At 36.6% G+C, this 19,337-nt stretch overlaps 1 protein-coding gene across 2 annotated transcripts in view; it reads left to right on the top strand.

The window, feature by feature from the left end:
* CABCOCO1 (ciliary associated calcium binding coiled-coil 1) overlaps window positions 1–19,337 on the top strand; it is a 176,179-nt gene that overhangs the window by 111,969 nt on the left and 44,873 nt on the right. The gene's annotated exons all lie outside the window — the stretch shown is intronic.

The following is a 19,337-nucleotide window of genomic DNA, read 5'->3' as shown; positions in this document are numbered from 1 at the left end:
AAGCATCACTACGAACAAAGCTAGTGGAGGTGATAGAATTCCAGTTGAGCTGTTTCAAATCCTGAAAGATGATGCTGTGAAAGTGCTACACTCAATATGTCAGCAAATTTGGAAAACTCAGCAGTGGCCACAGGACTGGAAAAGGTCAGTTTTCATTCCAATCCCAAAGAAAGGCAATGCCAAAGAATGCTCAAACTACCACACAATTGCACTCATCTCATATGCTCAAAATTCTCCAAGCCAGGCTTCAGCAATACATGAACCATGAACTCCCTGATGTTCAAGCTGGTTTTAGAAAAGGCAGAGGAACTAGAGATCAAGTTGCCAACATCCGCAGGATCATGGAAAAAGCAAGAGAGTTCCAGAAAAACATCTGTTTCTGCTCTATTGACTATGCCAAAGCCTTTGACTGTGTGGATCACAATAAACTGTGGAAAATTCTGAAAGAGATGGGAATACCAGACCATCTAACCTGCCTCTTGAGAAATCTGTATGCAGGTCAGGAAGCAAAAGTTAGAACTGGACATGGAACAACAGACTGGTTCCTAATAGGAAAAGGAGTACGTCAAGGCTGTATATTGTCACCCTGCTTATTTAACTTCTATGCAGAGTGCATCATGAGAAACGCTGGGCTGGAAGAAACACAAGCTGGAATCAAGATGGCCGGGAGAAATATCAATAACCTCAGATACGCAGATGACACCACCCTTATGGCAGAAAGTGAAGAGGAACTAAAAAGCCTCTTGATGAAAGTAAAAGAGGAGAGTGAAAAAGTTGGCTTAAAGCTCAACATTCAGAAAATGAAGATCATGGCATCCAGTCCCATCACTTCATGGCAAATAGATGGGGAAACATTGGAAACAGTGTCAGACTTTATTTTGGGGGGCTCCAAAATCACTTCAGATGGTGACTGCAGCCATGAAATTAAAAGACGCTTACTCCTTGGAAGAAAAGTTATGACCAACCTAGATAGTATATTCAAAAGCAGAGACATTACTTTGCCGACTAAGGTCCATCTAGTCAAGGATATGGTTTTTCCTGTGGTCATGTATGGATGTGAGAGTTGGACTGTGAAGAAAGCTGAGTGCCAAAGAATTGATGCTTTTGGACTGTGGTGTTGGAGAAGACTCTTGAGAGTCCCTTGGACTGCAAGGAGATCCAACCAGTCCATTCTGAAGGAGATCAACCCTGGGATTTCTTTGGAAGGAATGATGCTAAAGCTGAAGCTCCAGTACTTTGGCCACCTCATGCGAAGAGTTGACTCATTGGAAAAGTCTCTGATGCTGGGAGGGATTGGGGGCAGGAGGAGAAGGGGACGACTGAGGATGAGATGGCTGGATGGCATCACGGACTCAATGGACATGAGTCTGAGTGAACTCCGGGAGATGGTGATGAACAGGGAGGCCTGGCGTGCTGCAATTCATGGGGTCGCAAACAGTCGGACACAACTGAGCGACTGAACTGAACTGAGTAATGAAAGCAACTTATGTTTGACTTAAGGGCTTCCCTCATAGTTCAGTCGGTAAAGAATCTGCCTGCAATGCAGGAGACCCAGATTTGATTCCTGGGTCAGCAAGATCCTCTGGAGAAGTAAATGACAATCCACTCCAGTATTCTTGCCTAAAGAATTCCATGGACAGAGGAATCTGGCAGGATACAGTCCATGGAATTGCAAGAGTCAGGCACGACTTAGCGATTAAACCACCACCATGTTTGACTTAATGATGGACAAATAGACCATCAGAAGAGAATTAAAAAGTACAAGAAGAGAACCATACTCACATGGTCATTTAGTTTATGACAAAGGTGACAATACAATGCAGAGGTGGAAACAGCCTTTTCAATAAGTGATGACAGGTGGTGTATATTCCATAAGAAAAAATAATGGATCTGTACCCTGAGCTCACAGTATAAACAAAGATCAATTCCTAATGAATCATAGATCTGAACATACAAGTGAAACATATAAGCTTATCGAAGAAAACAAAAATATCATGGCCTTAAACAGGGTCACAGAAAATACTAACCGTAACTGAAAATGTTGATAAACTGTACTACGTTAATATTAAGAACTTTTTCCAACAAAAAACACAATTTAAAAGATAAAACTTTTTAGTAGATTGGAGAGAATATTTGCCATAAAATGTATGTGACCAAAAAAAAAAAAAAAAGATGTATTCACAATAGATAAAGAACTACAAATCAGTAAGATAGAAGTAAACCAATAGGGGGAAAGAGGGGCAAAAACTTGAACAAAGTCTTCACAAAAGAATATATCCAAATGAAAAGGTATGTCGGGCTTTATTAGTCATCAAGAAAATACATACCCTTAGAAGCTGACCTCTCTCTCATGATCTCTACACATTTCATCTAGCTGGCTGGACTCACTGCAGGGTCCTTAGATCTCAAAAGTGAAGGTTACAAGAGGGAAGAAGCAGAAGCTGCCCAGTCCTCTTGGAGGTTGGATCAGAACTCCCAGTGTCACTTCGACCGTGTTGCACTAGGGAAAGCAGTCACAGAACCAGCTAGGATTCCAAAGGGAGGGGGAATAAACTTCACCTCTCAATGCAGAGAGTGACAGAGGATTAGCAGTCATCCATAACCCATCACATCTTCCCACCTCCCTTACATGGATGCTTGTCCAAACTAGCTCTAGCATCAATGTTCACTTCAAATCCTCTCTCTTTTATAAATTATTAACCCCCTAAACTGAAAATAGCTCTTCTATTTCCCCTGTGAACTCTTCGTTTTATCTTTACCTTTCTTGGGGCATTTTAAATTTCAACCGTGAATTATTTATATGTCTTATCTCCTCTACATTTTAAATAACATTATTTCTAGTTGCTTAAATAAGAAATTCATATTATATAAAATAATCAGCATCTATTTTGAATAATATGTCCCTCTCCCCACCCACTGTTGCTTTATATATATGAGGTAGTAATGTATCTTTATTGAGGAAGATTAGAGTAAAATTTAAGCTTTCTAATAGGCCAATATTGGGTACTTCTGAAGGCCTTTGGCTTGCCATTTCCTTCCTTGTCCTTAATTGTGTTTTTTAAATACAAATATGCAAAATGACATTAAGTGATGTTTGTGTATATTTTACCAGGCTCATGTTGGTGGTGTGCTGGGAAGCAGGGAATATCATAATAAAAGAAACACAATACTCAAGAAATGACTTTAGAAAAAAAGGGGTATCTTTCCTCCAAGATTAGGATCTGAAGTGAAAAAAGTGTTAGTCTCTCAGTGGTGTCTGACTCTTTGCAACCCCATGAGTTGTAGCCTACCAAGTCCCTCTGTCCATGGAATTCTCCAGGCAAGAATACTGGCATGGGTAGCCATTCCTTTCTCCAGGGGATCTTCCCGACCCAGGGATCGAACCCAGGTCTCTCTCATTGCAGGGAGATTCTTTATCATCTGAGCCACCAGGGAAGTCCATATACACTTCCAGTTTTATGTGAAGTATAGTCTATCTCATGAACTCTAATCTTTGAAAACAAAATCATCCACTTTCCGCCTTATTGGAACTTCCAGGGCTTCAAATTATCTTAGGATATTTTACTCTTACCTGGTGGCTCAGATGTTAAAGAGTCTGCCTGCAGTGCAGGAGACACGGGTTCAGTCCCTGGGTGGGGAAGATCCCCTGGAGAAGGGAATGGCAGTCCACTGCAGTGTTCTTGCCTGGGAAATCCCATGGACAGAAAAGCCTGGAGGGCTACTGTCCATGGGATCACAAGGAGTTGGACACAACTGAGCCACTAATACTTTTCACTTTTTCAGGTTTTAATATAATGGTAAACCCTTTAACCACCTACCTACACAGGAGAAGCAAAATCTGACAATAATTGCATTTTTAAAAATTGTGTTCTACCTAGAGGAAATAGTCTACAGTTATAAACAGAAAAAGGTAAACACATTACTCATACCTTTGACAGCCAAAAAAAGTATTATGTGTTCAGTGCTATGCTCTTTATGACTGTTGAAAAATAAAAAAGTGTAATATGATACCTGATATCAGAGAATATACAACCTACTTGAAAAGATAAATATTAAGGGAATTAACATGAAGGCTTTAGTTTAGAAATAAAAGGAAAAAGAACAATCACTGTGGACTATAGCAGCAAAATAAAATTTTGTTTGAGGAGTTTGGAAATGAGGTAGGCCTACAAAGAAGGGCAGCATTTAGAAAAGTTAGTAAAGAACATTCCATATTTGAGAAAGTGGAAATTAGTTACAGTATGAGCAAGGTCATAGAGCCAAGAATAATTGTTACATTTTAACCAGATAACAGGGAAGATATTGCTCATCTTGAGCAAGGCTACATATTGGAGACTGTTGGGAAATAAAATTTAGTGAGTAAAGTAGAGTAGATTATAACAGACTCTAAATGGATGCTAGACACTGTGATTCAGGCTTGGTGCAATAAACAACTCGAAGCCATTTTCAAACTTGACTGTGAGGGTGAACTAAAAGGAACCTTACTGAGTTTTAACAGAGGAAAATTCTTCCTGAAGCACAGTTGGATAGAAATCTTGTTTGCCATAAATTCAGCATGATTTTCCATAAAAAGAGTATTATTTTTGACATAAAGCAAAGGTCAGAGTTTGGGTGTGTGTTTGTGTCCATGAACACCATGATGTGTGTAGGTGTTTTAGTTTCCAAAGTCAGGGTCATAAGGCAGGTTAGGCTACACAGTGTCACAGCAACTAAGCAAGCTGTTCATTTCAGTCCAAAAAGTAGTTCAATTCACTAGAAAACACCCAGTCAACAAAGTTTAAATTAAAACACTTAAAAATTATTTGTGAAAAGTAGCCTCAGTTTGTTTAAAGAAAGGTATAAAAATAGCATAGCTTTCCAAAAGGAGATTATTATTTAAACATGAAACAAAGGTCAGAGTTTGTTTGTGTATGTGTGTGCATGTGTTTTAATTTCCAAAGTGGCTGTCAGAAGTCAGATTAGTACTACATCAAGTCAAACCAGCCAATCCAGTTAGTCATTGCAGTTCAGAAAGTAGACGGTTTACTGGGAAAAGTTAAAAAACTAAGTTTTAAACAAAATATTTACCAATTAATTGTGAAAAGCTCCTGGAGATCTAATAAAAATTATAATACAGGTGTTATGTCATGAGCTCTAACAGCTTGTCACTATCTCATGGAAATAAATTTGATTAATCTGATGAGATACATTTCTCGCAGAAAACGTTAATTTCTACCCAATGCCTGTATCTTCTGGGTGCTTAGAAATTGATTTCCAGTTCATAATAAAAAGTCCAGCAAAACTGCTAAATGAAAAACTTTCATCAGTTACTTTTCAGAAAACATGTTGTTAATTTTACAGAAAGTCATTAGGTTAAATAAATTACCTTTTGGATACACTTACTAATGGAGTAACATAATTCCAATATATAATTTACTTCTAAATGCCTCAGAGTTTCAGGAAGTGTTAATAAAGCCCTGACTTCCTGTATTTTAAACCAAAGATTAAGTCTGATCATTGCTTTCCTGGGTCTTAGTAAAACAAATTTTGAAAGTTATAATGGACTTCTTGGAAAGGTAATGACATATAGGAATATTTATAAAATTCCTTTCTTTGATTTCCAACTTAAATTAAGAAAGGTTAGGCCTAAACAGAAACTATAATGCCACTGAACAACTGTTATACAGTACTGTTTAGACTGTACTCAAAGGATAGTTGAGAAAGGATACCGAGAGCCAAGCTTAAACTCTCCAGTTTATGAAGACAGAACAGAGTTGCAGGTGACATATGATAGAAAATCTAAAGATTCACGCTTTCTTATTGCTGGCTTTGAAAAGCCAGAAAATACTCAGCTTAGGTTCTAGTCTTCTTCTGGTAAGCAAAATTGGCAGTAGATGGGAAGCAGCTTCTCCAAGCTGCAGGCAGTTATCTCTGATATATGCTTTTAACCAAAGGTGGCGCTATCTTGAGGTAAACTTTAAGCTGTAGGGTATGAGATCCTTCCTTTCATGTTTTTCTCTACATATTTTTTAACTCGTGAACTGGAGGATGCTTCTCTGTGTTGGGAGTTTATCCTGTTTTGTGATTTTCTCCCTAGCCCGTCAGGCTCCTCTGTCCATGCGATTTTCCAGGCAAGAATACTGGAGTGGGTTGCCATTTCCTTCTCCATTTTAAAAGGTGGATCTATAATTAACAATAACATTTAAAAAATCAGAAAGAAGGAACAGGAGGAGGAGGGAGGGAGGGAGTGAGGGAGGAGAGCTAGATAAGAAAAAGGAAAGGGAAGAGCGAGGGGAAAAGGAGTGAAAAAAAAATCAAATAGACTCACTAAAGATAGATGAAGATTTACCCTAAAGAGTTTAAACTATAATGCTTTCTATTTCTTCCCCTCGCCCAGTCCGCGCAATTTAGGACGCATGTCATTTAAAGATATAAAACAGAATAAAATAAAAAGGAAAATGATATTCTAAAGAGAGAAAAATGATAACACTGAAAAACTAGAAAATATTTAGAAATGGGGAAGAGTAGAAATTACAGTAGAAAAACCAAACCATGACAACAAAAAACAAGCTTTAGAAAATCACACAAGAAATGTGAGGGAAAGGACATAGAGAGGAGAATTACAAGGGATCCAGTAGAGGTCCAATGTACAATAGGATACCTGTGGCAGATTCATGTTGATGTATGGCAAAACCAATACAATACTGTAAAATAATTAACAATTGTAAAGTTAATTAACAATTAACAATTTCTGATTAAAATAAATACATTTATATTAAAAAATAAAGAAAAGAAACATTTTAAAAAAGGATAAACTGAAGTAACATTTCTCAGTGAAAGAAGACAGGAAGTTAGTCCAAACCCATTTGGCATAGACCAAACATCCTCCTGGATGTTTTAGATAGGATCACATTTCAAAGACCTTTAGGAATGGATCAAATTTCTTATGGCTATTTTGGACAAAACTAAAATGTCCTGCAAGGTGAAGAACAAAAGGTGTCAGTGTCCTAGATGGAAAATATAAAGAATGACAAACCTCAAGACATCTCCATGTGAAGTTACTGAACTTCATGGTTAAAGCATTCCGGCAACAAAAATAAGCCACTGATAAAGGAAGAGGTAGAAACAAACATCGACTTAATTCTCCTTAGCAGTTTTAGATGTGAAGGAATTAGAAATAATGTCAATGAAGTTTAGAAGAAGAGATTTGACGTGGAATATCAGGCAAAGGAAACCAATAATAACTGAAGGTTTGTCATTTAGTATATCTTATATAGCCATATGTCATTTGTATTAGAATTGCATTTAATAAAAGGTATTTATTGTGGGGAGGTGGAGAGCTTTGACTGTAGAATTACATACTCAAATTAGTATTCAGATGTCAAGACAATATGAAATAAGCACAAACAGACAAAATTTAAAGAATCATAGGTCCCAGGTTTACAAGTACCACTTTTGAAAAATACATTTGTCAGTACCAGCTAATACAGATAATCACCCAAATAAAAACTATAGAAGTGGCAGAATCACTGGATGAGAGATGATTGACGAGTACTGCACTCAGCTGAGCATAAAATTAAGGTCAAATTACTAATGAAGTATAAAACAACGTAATTATTATAATTCTTAAAAGAAAAACTACTTTTCATTGAGTTTCAGAAATAGTGATAAAAGATTCAGTGAATACCACAGTATTTATCAGAATTCTGGGCATGAAACAGACAACATCTTCAAAAAACTTGAAGATCATTTCTATATATCATCTGCATGTTTATATTGGGATGAGAATCCCTGCAGCCTGGTGAGCACCACGTACAGTCAACAGCTGCTGCTGCTGCAGTTGCTTCAATCGTGTCTGACTCTGTGTGACCCCATAGAGGCAGCCCACCAGGCTCCTCTGTCCCTGGGATTCTCCAGGCAAGAATACTGGAGTGGGTTGCCATTTCCTTCTCCAACACATGCATGCATGCCAAGTCACTTCAGTCAAGTCCGATTCTGTGCAACCCCATGGACAGTAGCCCACCAGACTCCTCTGTCCACGGAATTCTCTAGGCAAGAGTACTGGAGTGGGTTGCCATATCCTTCTGCAACAGTCAGCAGCAGGGAAGGCATTATTGATACCTTTGACAGATTTTGTTACTACTGTTCACCCATTTCTGCCTCTATAAGGAGGCTTATACTTGCCCATTTCATTGAAGTTATACTTGGTCATGACTTACATGAGCCAATAAAATGTGAGCTGAAATGTCATGAAAGAGATGGGAAGAAGCTTTTAAACCTAGTTTGTGCTTCTCTATCACCTGAATCCCAGAGTGGACATCAGGAAGCAGCATCACAACCAATAACTAATATTAATTAATCCTTATAGTTGTAAGTCACTCAGGTTTAAGGAGTAAGTTTAAGGAGTAAGTTTTGTCACTAGCCCTAAGGCTGAAGAGGGAAGATCCAAGGGCTCAAGGTGTCACTAGAAGTAAGAAATGAAATCTTGAAAGGGGAACCACAAAGTTGGAACTGAAGCCATAAAGAAGCACAGTGTAGTCTAGAACCAAAACCAAGTAATAGGGAATGGGGCAATAAATACCCTGATTTCTCTTTCCTACTTGCCCTCTCTCTTACATCCTGCTGTGGCTCTCTTTGGCCAAATCCAGCTGGAAGCAGAGGATTAAGGAATGATGCATTCTATAGGATTCATTGTCACAATTTTAGTATCCCATAGTCATTCTGAGATGAGGTTTGGGTGCAAAATCTTTACTAGGGAATCTTCCCAACCCAAGGATCAAACCTCTGTCTCCTGCATGGCAGGCGGTTCTTTACCACTGAGCCACCAGGAATAATTCTAGCCAAAGATTAATTCTATGCCAAAATTGTTAGAAAAATAACAATCTAAATACTCATTGCCAAACAAATGGATACAACCAAAGTTATGCACAGGATCTTAAAGTTGTTTTAATATGAAACAGTTAAAAAATTTAAAAAGAGTAACAAAACATTCTACTCAAGGGTTTAAGAAATAACAGTAATCACAGAACAAACAGAAGAAAATCATTAAAAGTAAAAATTAATGATTTGCAAAAGAAAAGCAATAGAATTAATAATTACTCTTTAAAAAGAATTTTCTTTTTTACTAGGTAAAATACTAGGTAGCCTAAATTTCAAAACCATAAAAGAAAAGCACCAATACAAAAGTAAGCATGCATTAGAAAGCAGGAATAACCAGAGATCACTGTAGAGAAACATGGTTGGAAGGGAAGAAAAAATTATTAAAACAGACAAAAGATGATACTGAAAGTCTAAACCAACTAATAACTATAAGATAAAAACAGAAACATAAAAGTCTTCAGAAATGAAATATTTTTAACCTTCAGGCAATAGAGGTTGACATATTTAAGCTCTTCCAGGGAAACAGAAGAAACATTGCTCATACTTTTTATGAGGGCAAATAGTGATTCCAAATCTTGTCAAATGGGGTGGGGGTGGGGGTTCAGGATTGGGAACTCATGTACACCCATGGCGGATTCATGTCAATGTTTGGCAAAACCAATACAGTATTGTAAAGTAAAATAAAGTAAAAATAAAAATTAAAAAAAATAAAAACAAGATGAGGCAAAAAAAAAAAAAAAAGTAATTTAAAAGAGAAAACTACAACTCAGTTCACTTGTGAATATTGGTACAGGTGACCTAAGTAAAATTTGCTCAAGTAGAATTCAGTGATACTTGAGAACAATAACACACCATGATCAAATTGAGTTATTACAGGAGTACAAGGCAGATCCATTCACATGTCTTCCCTGAATAGACAAGAAGAAAAACATTGTTATCTTCTTGATAAATATTAAAAAGCATTTGAATATTCACACATTACTTTTAACTTTCTATTTTGTATTGGGATATAGCCAATTAACAAGCACTGTTATGATAGTTTCAGGTGAACTATGTAGTGCTGAAGAAGCTGAAGTTGAACGGTTCTATGAAGACCTATAAGACTTTTTAGAACTAACACCCCAAAAAGATGTCCTTTCAGTATAGGGGATTGAAATGCAAAAGTGGGGGTCAAGAAACGCATGGAGTAACAGGCAAATTTGGCCTTGGAGTACAGAATAAAGCAAGGCAAAGGCTAATAGAGTTTTTTAAGAGAACACACTAGTCATAGCAAATACCCTCTTCCAACAACACAAGAGAAAACTCTACACATGGACATCACCAAATGGCCAACACCAAAGTTAGATTGTTTATATTCTTTGCAGCCAAAGATGGAGAAGCTCTATACAGTCAGCAAAAATAAGACTGGGAGCTGACTGTGGTTCAGATCATGAACTCCTTATTGCCAAATTCAGACTTAAATTGAAGAAAGTAGGGAAAACCACTAGACTATTCAGGTATGACCTAAATCAAATCCCTTATAATTATACAGTGGAAGTGAGAAATAAATGTAAGGGACTAGATCTGATAGACAGAGTGCCTGATAAACTATGGATGGAGGTTTGTGACATTGTACAGGAAATGGAGCAAAATCATCTGCACGAAAAAGAAATGCAAAAAAAGCAAAATGGCTGTCTGAGGAGGCCTTACAAATAGCTCTGAAAAGAAGAGAAGGGAAAAACAAAGGAGAAAAGGAAAGATATAACCATCTGAATGCAGAGTTCCAGAGAATAGCAAGGAGAGATAAGAAAGCCTTCCTCAGTGAGCAATGCAAAGAAATAGAGGAAAACAATAGAATGGGAAAGGCTAGATATCTCTTCAAGAAAATTAGAGATACCAAGGGAACATTTCATGCAAAGATGGGCTCAATATAGGACAGAAATGGTATGGACCTAACAGAAGCAGGAGATACTAAGAAGAGGTGGTAGCCAGAAAACATAGAAGAACTGTACAAAAAAGATATTCACCACCCGGATAATCACGATGGTGTGATCACTCACCTAGAGCCAGGCATCCTGGCAAGTGTGCCTTAGCAAGCATCGCTATGAACAAAGCTAGTGGAGGTGATGGAATTCCAGTAGAACTATTTCAAATCCTGAAAGATGATGCTGTGAAAGTGCTACACTCAATATGCCAGCAAATTTGGAAAACTCACCAGTGGCCACAGGACTGGAAAAGGTCCGTTTTCATTCCAATCCCAAAGAAAGGCAATGCCAAAGAATGCTCAAACTACCACACAATTGCACTCATCTCACACACTAGTAAAGTAATGCTCAGAATTCTCCAAGCCAGGCTTCAGCAATACGTGAACTGTGAACTTCCAGATGTTCAAGTTGGTTTTAGAAAAAGCAGAGGAACCAGAGATCAAATTTCCAACATCTGCTGGATCATGAAAAAAGCAAGAGAGTTCCAGAAAAACATCTATTTCTGCTTTATTGACTATACCAAACCCTTTGACTGTGTGGATCACATTAAACTATGGAAAATTCTGAAAGAGATAGGAATACCAGACCACCTTACCTACGTCTTAAGAAATCTGTATGCAGGTCAGGAAGCAACACTTAGAACTGGACATGGAACAACAGACTGGTTCCAAATAGGAAAAGGAGTATGTCAAGGCTGTATATTGTCATCCTGCTTATTTAACTTTTATGCAGAGTACATCATGAGAAAGGCTGGGCTGGAAGAAGCACAAGCTGGAATCAAGATTTCCAGGAGAAATATCAATCACCTCAGATATGCAGATGACACCACCCTTATGGCAGAAATTGAAGTGGAACTAAAAAGCCTCTTGATGAAAGTGAAAGAGGAGAGTGAAAAAGTTGGCTTAAAGCTCAACATTCAGAAAACTAAGATCATGGTATCCAGTCCCCTCATTACATGGCAAATAGATGGGGAAACAGTGGAAACATTGGCTGACTGTACTTTTTTGGGCTCCAAAATCACTTCAGATGGTAACTACAGCCATGAAATTAAAAGACACTTGCTCCTTGGAAGGAAAGTTATGTCCAGCCTAGACAGCATATTAAAAAGCTGAAACATTACTCTGCCAACAAAGGTCCGTCTCATCAAGGCTATGGTTTTTCCAGTAGTCATGTATGGATGTGAGAGTTGGACTATAATGAAAGCTGAGCACCGAAGAATTGATGCTTTTGAACTGTGGTGTTGTAGAAGACTCTTGAGAGTCCCTTGGACTGAAAGGAGATCCAACCAGTCCATCCTAAAAATCAGCCCTGAATATTCATTGGAAGGACTGATGTTGATGCTGAAACTCCAGTACTTTGGCCACCTGATGCAAAGAGCCGACTCATTTGAAAAGACTCTGATGCTGGGAAAGAATGGAGGGCAGGTGAGAAGGGGACTACAGAAGATGAGATGGTTGGATCACATCACTGACTCAATGGAGATGAGTTTGAGTAAACTCCGGGAGTTGGTGATGTACAGGGAGGCCTGGCATGCTGTGGTCCGTGGGTTCGGGAAGAGTTGGACACAACTGAGCAACTGAACTGAACTATGTAGGAACTTATCCATACATACAACTGTATCCATTCTTCCTCAAACTCCCCTCCCCTCCAGGCTACCACATAATATTGAGCAGAATTCCCTGTGCTACACAATAGCTCCATTTTAAATAAAGCAGCCTCATATTACTGATAGGACCTCTTATTAAAATAGGAGTAGAATAATACTTAGTATTTTAAAATCAGACATATCCAAAATTAATTACAAGAATTCCCATTAAAAATAGTGATAAGATGAGGGTTCCTAGGGAGGATAAATTAGGAGTTTAATATTAAAATATACACACTACTATATATAAAATAAATATAATAAGTAACAAGAATTTTGCTGTATAGCACAGGGAATTATAATCACTATCCTATAATAACATACAATGGAAAAGAATCTAAAATATATATATATATATGAATCACTTTGCTAAATACCCAAAACTAACACAACACTGTAAATCAACTATTTTCAATTTTTAAAAATTTAGTGATTTATTTGTCATTTTATGACTTAGTTCAGTTCAGTCATGCCAGGCTTCCCTGTACATTACCAACTCCCGGAGTTTGCTTAAACTAACATCCATTGAATCAGTGACGCCATCCAACCATCTTTATGACTTAAAGCCAGTCCAATTAAGAGAATGAAATAAGAATATTATTCTGCTCAGGCCTCCATTACAAAATTCCATAGACTGGATGGCTGAAACAATAGAAATTTATTTTCTCTTTGTTCTTGGAGAAGACCAAGATCATAGCGCCAGGATGGTCAATTTCTGTTAAGAATTCTCTTCCTGGCCTGCAGACAGCCACCTTTGCTGTGTGTCCTGACATGGTAGAGAAAGAGAGGTTGTGCTCTGGTGTCCCTTCTTATACGGACACTAATGCTATAGGAAAAGGGCCCCACCTTTATGACCTCATTTAACCTTAATTTCGAACTCCAAACTTGGTCTCATTGGGGTTTAGACCTTCAACATATGAACTGGGGGGGAGGGGGAGGGCATCATTTAATTCAAGAAGAATCAGTATTAGAAAGCAGAAGGAAAAGCATGATTGGCTTTAAATTGTATGACTATTTACCTGAAAAATCCAAGAGAATCAACTGAAAACAAGAAAAAAGTAACATTGTGTATGGCAACAAGTAAAAATTAAAGTATAAAAGTTAAGAGCATTTTTATGTTTAAACAATATAGTTGGAAAATATATTGGAATAAAAACTCCACTCACAAAAATAAGACCAAGTTTTCAATAGCCATGAAAAAATCAAAAGAATATGATGAAACCAGATGAATAAACTGTAATTTACTGAAGAATATAAAAGAAGGCTTGAACAAAAAATGAAGCATATTTTCTTCTTTCATAGAAGTACTTAATACTTCTATATGAAAATTCACTCTTAATGTTTAAATCCAATGCAATGCCACTCAAAACCCTATTAAAATTTGTGGCTGGGGTACTCTTATGAGGTATATGTACTAACAAGGGATAATATAAAATAGTTATTCTTCCAGCTGGAAGAATGAAAATGCCATGTTAATGAAGAGAAATTTATCCTACCAGATACAATGATGTAGGATCTGAAAAAGACCAGCAGGTCAAGTAGCACAACCAAGACTTTAGAAAGAGCTGTGAGCATATCTAAGATTTTAATATATGATAAAGATGGCATTCAAATGAATTATTGAAATATGGAAAATTACTCATCACTGTCTTACTCCTTTCATCCAAGAAAATGCCAGATAAAGAAAATATATAAAGTTAAAAAATAAAACCATAGTAGATCTGGATGAAAATATGAGCAAACTCATTTCTAATTTATTTATAATTTCAGATGAGATAGACTTTCTGAGCATGTCTCATAAGACATAAAGGGAAATATTGATAATTATAAAACCCCAAATTACATTTTAACAGAAAGGTAACACATAGAATCAAGTTTGAAAATTTCTTAAATAGAAATGTTATTTTTAACAAATGTTAAACAAAGGATTAACATTCATAACATCACATAAACCATCCCAATAGTAAACTAAATGACACAAACAGCATTTTATAAAAGAGGGGACAAATGGCCACTAAATATATGAAAAAGATATTCAGGCTCACTAATAATGAAAGAAATACTGACAAGTTAATGTGATACCATCCTCTCTTTATTGGATTGGCAACACTGAGAGTTAGCCTATCTGGGTATAAGAAACTACACTCTTTATGAAAATTCAAATTTCTTCTCTGCTAGTCTGCAGTTTGTTAAAATGTATCAAAAATTTTAGAACGCATGCCCTTTGACCTGGAAATTCTGATTCTGTGGCTTTATCTCAAGAAGGTAATTCAGTGTGCGCAGATATATCTATGAGGATTCTCCTCCTAGTGTTGCTCTTTATAATCATGAAAACTGGAAAACAGTGTCCCTGAATAAGAAATTGATTAAGCACATACTAGTACCTCCATCAGAGAAGGCGATGGCACCCCACTCCAGTACTCTTGCCTGGAAAATCCCACGGACAGAGGAGCCTGGTAGGTTGTGGTCCATGGGGTCACGAAGAGTCGGACATGACTGAGCCACTTCCCTCTCACTTTTCACTTTCATGCATTGGAGAAGGAAATGGCAACCCACTCCAGTGTTCTTGCCTGGAGAATCCCAGGGATGGGGGAGCCTGGTGGGCTGCTGTCTATGGGGTCACACAGAGTCGGACATGACTAAGTGGCTTAGCAGCAGCAGTACATCCATCCAAATTAGGATCACATACCCATTAAATATGAGCTCTTGAATTTTCACAATGAGATTGACAAGGAAAGACTGTAAAATATCTATATCATATCATCCCTTTCCTTACAGTAAATATATATTTATATATATAATATATATATAATATTGAATGTAGTAATATAAAAGATGGGCTTCCCTGGTGGCTCAGTGGTAAAGAATCTGCCTGCCAATGCAGGAGACATGGGTTTGACCCCTGGGTTAGGAAGATCCCCTGAAGAAGGAAATAGCTACCCACTCCAGTATTCTTGCCTAGGATAGCCCATGGGTAGAGGAGCCTGGCGGGCCATAGTCCTTGGGGTCTCAAAAGAGTGAGACATGATTTAGGGACTAAACAACAATATAAAAGGTACAGCTTTATTTTTATGTGCATATTTGATTACATAGAAAAAATACCTGGAAAAATATTTAAATATTAATAATATATGGAATTCTGGCGACAATTTTTATTTTTACTATTCCATATTGCTTGATTCATTTTAAGATGATGCTATTTATTCTTATGGTCAAAAAATAGTAAATTCATTTTCATTGGTGGGAAGCTGATATAACAGGGGACAGCATGGAATTCTTTTCTTTTTAATTAATATAAATGTATTTATTTTAATTGGAGGTTAATTACTTTACAGTATTGTATTGGTTTTGCCATACATCAACATGAATCTGCCACAGGTATACACTTGTTCCCCATCCTGAACCCCCCTCCCTCCTCCCTCCCTGTACCATCCCTCTGGGTCGTCCCAGTGCACCAGCCCCAAGCATGGAAATCTTTAGGCAAAAATACTAGAGTGGGTAGAATTCCCTTCTCTAGGGCATCTGCCTGACCCGGGGACTGAACTCAAGTCTTCTGCATTGCAGGCAGATTCTTTACTCTCTGAGCCACCAGGGAAGCTCTGCAACAGGGAGCATGTTACTTATAACATTTAGAAGATACTATTTTTCATGAAATCATATAGGATTGCCCAGAATTGGATAACTTCCTTTGAAATCCCCTATAACATTATGATACTTGTATAAATTAAAATTATAAAAGACAAAATGAGATTTATAAGTTATTACTTTCTGTTATAAACTCAATGAAATTAGTACATTTACTTAACTGACTTTCCTATAGATATTAACATAGAGAAATATGCAAGAAACATTTATTCAGCTGAACCAGTTGGACTTCAACTATTTTTAAATATCATAATATTTTTACCTATACTAATAAAACTGGAATTTCCAAAGATCCTAAATTTACAAATCACCCTAGTGTCAAAACCAGATTCTTCATGCTGAGTGAAACAAAGCAGACAGATGAGTTTATTGCAAGGTTTTCAGCTTACAAGCCAGGGAACTCAAGGCTACAGGAACAATGAGTTCTCAGTTGCTTACAGACTAAGGAATTTTTTATGGGAAGAATACAGAAGTTGTTTGGCTTTTTCAGCTGGTTTGTTGCCTGGTGGTCTTCTTTCTTATTTGGATCAGGGTAGCTGAGTTAGGAAACAAGAAAATCAGAGATGGCATGAAAAGACTTGGTATTTGGGGCCTGGCTAGTGTCCTCTGCTGATTTCTAAGAAGAAAGAGCTGTGAGGTTAGGTTAAGATTAATTTTTGCTCTTGTGTTTTGACTGACTCCACTTTGTCCTTGACATAAGTGACTCCATTTGGTTTGGTTCCACACTAATTACAAAAGGAAAGACTTATAAATTGACCATTGCATAAATCTCAAGAATAATTTTTACAATAGTTAAAATTTTCAAAAAAAAAAAAAAAAATTTTCATTGGTGTTCTCAGAATATTGAAGAAAGAGATTTAAAGCTGTTTCAAGTTAATTAAAATACATCTAAAAGACCTCTAGAGTTCAAAGAGTGTACAATCAAACCCCTTATACACAACATTTCTCTCCAGAAAAAAAAAAAAAAAACTAGAAATGTCTGTTTTTATCCATAACTCTTTTCAAACAGCACAAGCTCAGTTTGTTGTTGTTGTTTTTTTTTAAAAAAAGACTTTTTAATATATCTAGGATGGAAAAAAAAAGCAGAAATGTTTTCCCGATAATTGTCTGTCATTCTGCTCCTTTCCTGTATTTTCTCTAATGTGTATCTATTATGATCAAGAACATTTTCTAATTTTGTAAATGATCAGCATGACTCAATAAAAAATAAACCAAAATAATTTTGAACACCTAACTGGTAATATTTTTAAATTTTCCTTGAGCTGGAACAATTAGATGTTTGAATTACTTACTCTGAATGCTAATGTATGAATACTTTTCTCCTGTTCCACATTCATCTCTCTATATATAAACTATTTAAATCACAGTATAATTATGGAATATGTTAGTAGAAGGAAGGCAGTGTTTTATCAATGCCTGTAAGCATCATTTACATTAGCATCTGTTACAGAATTGGCTTGAAATTTTATTTCTAGAGCCTTAAAATCTGTGGGTCACACACATTCAGTGTTTTTAGACTCTAATGTCATACGACTAAAACCATTTTTCAACCTTCCTTTATTTCAACATGCTTTTGAATGCATCCGAAGATATGGGTATTATGTTTCCCTGGTTTCTTTAGATCCTTTCATCTCTGTAAGTCTTCTAACATGTTGGCTTTTCTTTCTATTTTTGTTTTCTTTTAAACATACAAAGTTAGCTCATACTCATGTTTATATACAAGGCCTTTAACACTTTTGGCATATCAGTTCTCAGATGTTTGGTCATAAAAATATCTTTCTTGAAATATGAAAGTAGGAGATAGATCTGCAAGTGTTGCAATTGGCTTGTCAGTATTTACAAAGCAACAGCTAATGTCACCAGGTGATTGCAGATTTCTGGGCAAAGACATACCAGTTGGGAGCTAGCCTCATAAGTAAATTAACTAGATATCACCTTTTAGATATCAGTTATAAAGAAAGAATAATCTATAATGTTTCTATGGATTTTATAGAATGTAAAGGGACTATAACTATTAGTTTCTTCTATATGCTTATATAGCTAACCTGTTTGTTTCAGTTAGTATACAATAGACTCCAAAAGATGACTTCATAATTTGGGTTTTCATAAGTTTTTGACAAAGCTAAGTTTCTACCAGCACAACCCAGCCGGGGACTGGAGAGCTACTGTGTTTCTGTGCAGGTTCAGCTTTTAGTTCAGTGTGGAGGACTGTGATGCCAGAGCCAAGATTCTTTATTTCCTCCTTCCTTCTTCATCTACTTCCCATCCCCCTTCTTAGATCCGAGCTGGGAGAAGTAGGAGAAAGAGAGGGCAGCATATATCTAGGGTTGAACTTTTGAATAACACAGCTTTGAAAATTGGTTATATATGAGGGGAGACATAGAGAAAATAAATAAATGTATCAAGAACAATGGAGAGGAAGTTCTACAAGTAGTAAGGGGGAAGACTACATGGTTTTGGAGTTATCAGTTTGAACTAATGGGTTTTAAGATAGGTGGGTGGACAGATAGGTGGATATATAGACAGATAGGTAGGTAGATAAACACACAGAGAATAATATAGTGTGATGTAATGTAATTTTTTTCTAATTTTGTCTGCTGAGAGGACCCTTAGTAACAACGAGCACACTAAGCACCAAGCTCTTTGTTTCTAAATACAGTGGCACAATAAAAGAAACTAAGGCTCCATAAACATCTGACTTGGCTATAGGGAAGGAAAAAATTAGGTGGTTCTAGAAAGTGTTATTGTTCTAGAAAGGAAAGAAGTATACAAAGAGTGATGGGGCCTTGTCCATTGACACAGGCTCTAGTTTGAAGTATCACCTGCTGGTCAAAAGGAACATCAAAATAAATCATGATAGTAATGAATGCTCTACTAGCTAATTTGAACACCAAAATAAACTATGATAGTAACGGACTCTATTTGTAAAATACATATCCCTGAAGCTTTACTGTTGTAAATTCGTGAATTTTAAAAATAGATTTATGAAGGGAAATAGGACACATCAGTGGAACGACAACTTGTAAATCAAAAAGAATAATGAAATTAAACTATTACTATTTAATAATAACTTATTTAGATATGAATGATCAAAGAATGCTAAAACTGAAGGTGTACATTTGATGAAGAACTGAATATTTACATTGTCTCAATGTATCTTTCAAAAAAATTGTTACTAATTGCTTATTAAGTAATAAGAACATACTAAATAATTAACTTCAGAG

The sequence above is a fragment of the Oryx dammah genome, unplaced genomic scaffold (assembly GCF_014754425.2).
Source record: "Oryx dammah isolate SB20612 unplaced genomic scaffold, SCBI_Odam_1.1 HiC_scaffold_6, whole genome shotgun sequence".
In the NCBI taxonomy this organism is placed as follows: Eukaryota; Metazoa; Chordata; class Mammalia; order Artiodactyla; family Bovidae; genus Oryx; species Oryx dammah.
Note: the sequence above shows the minus strand (reverse complement) of the source record. Positions and strands in the feature narration are given on the sequence as shown.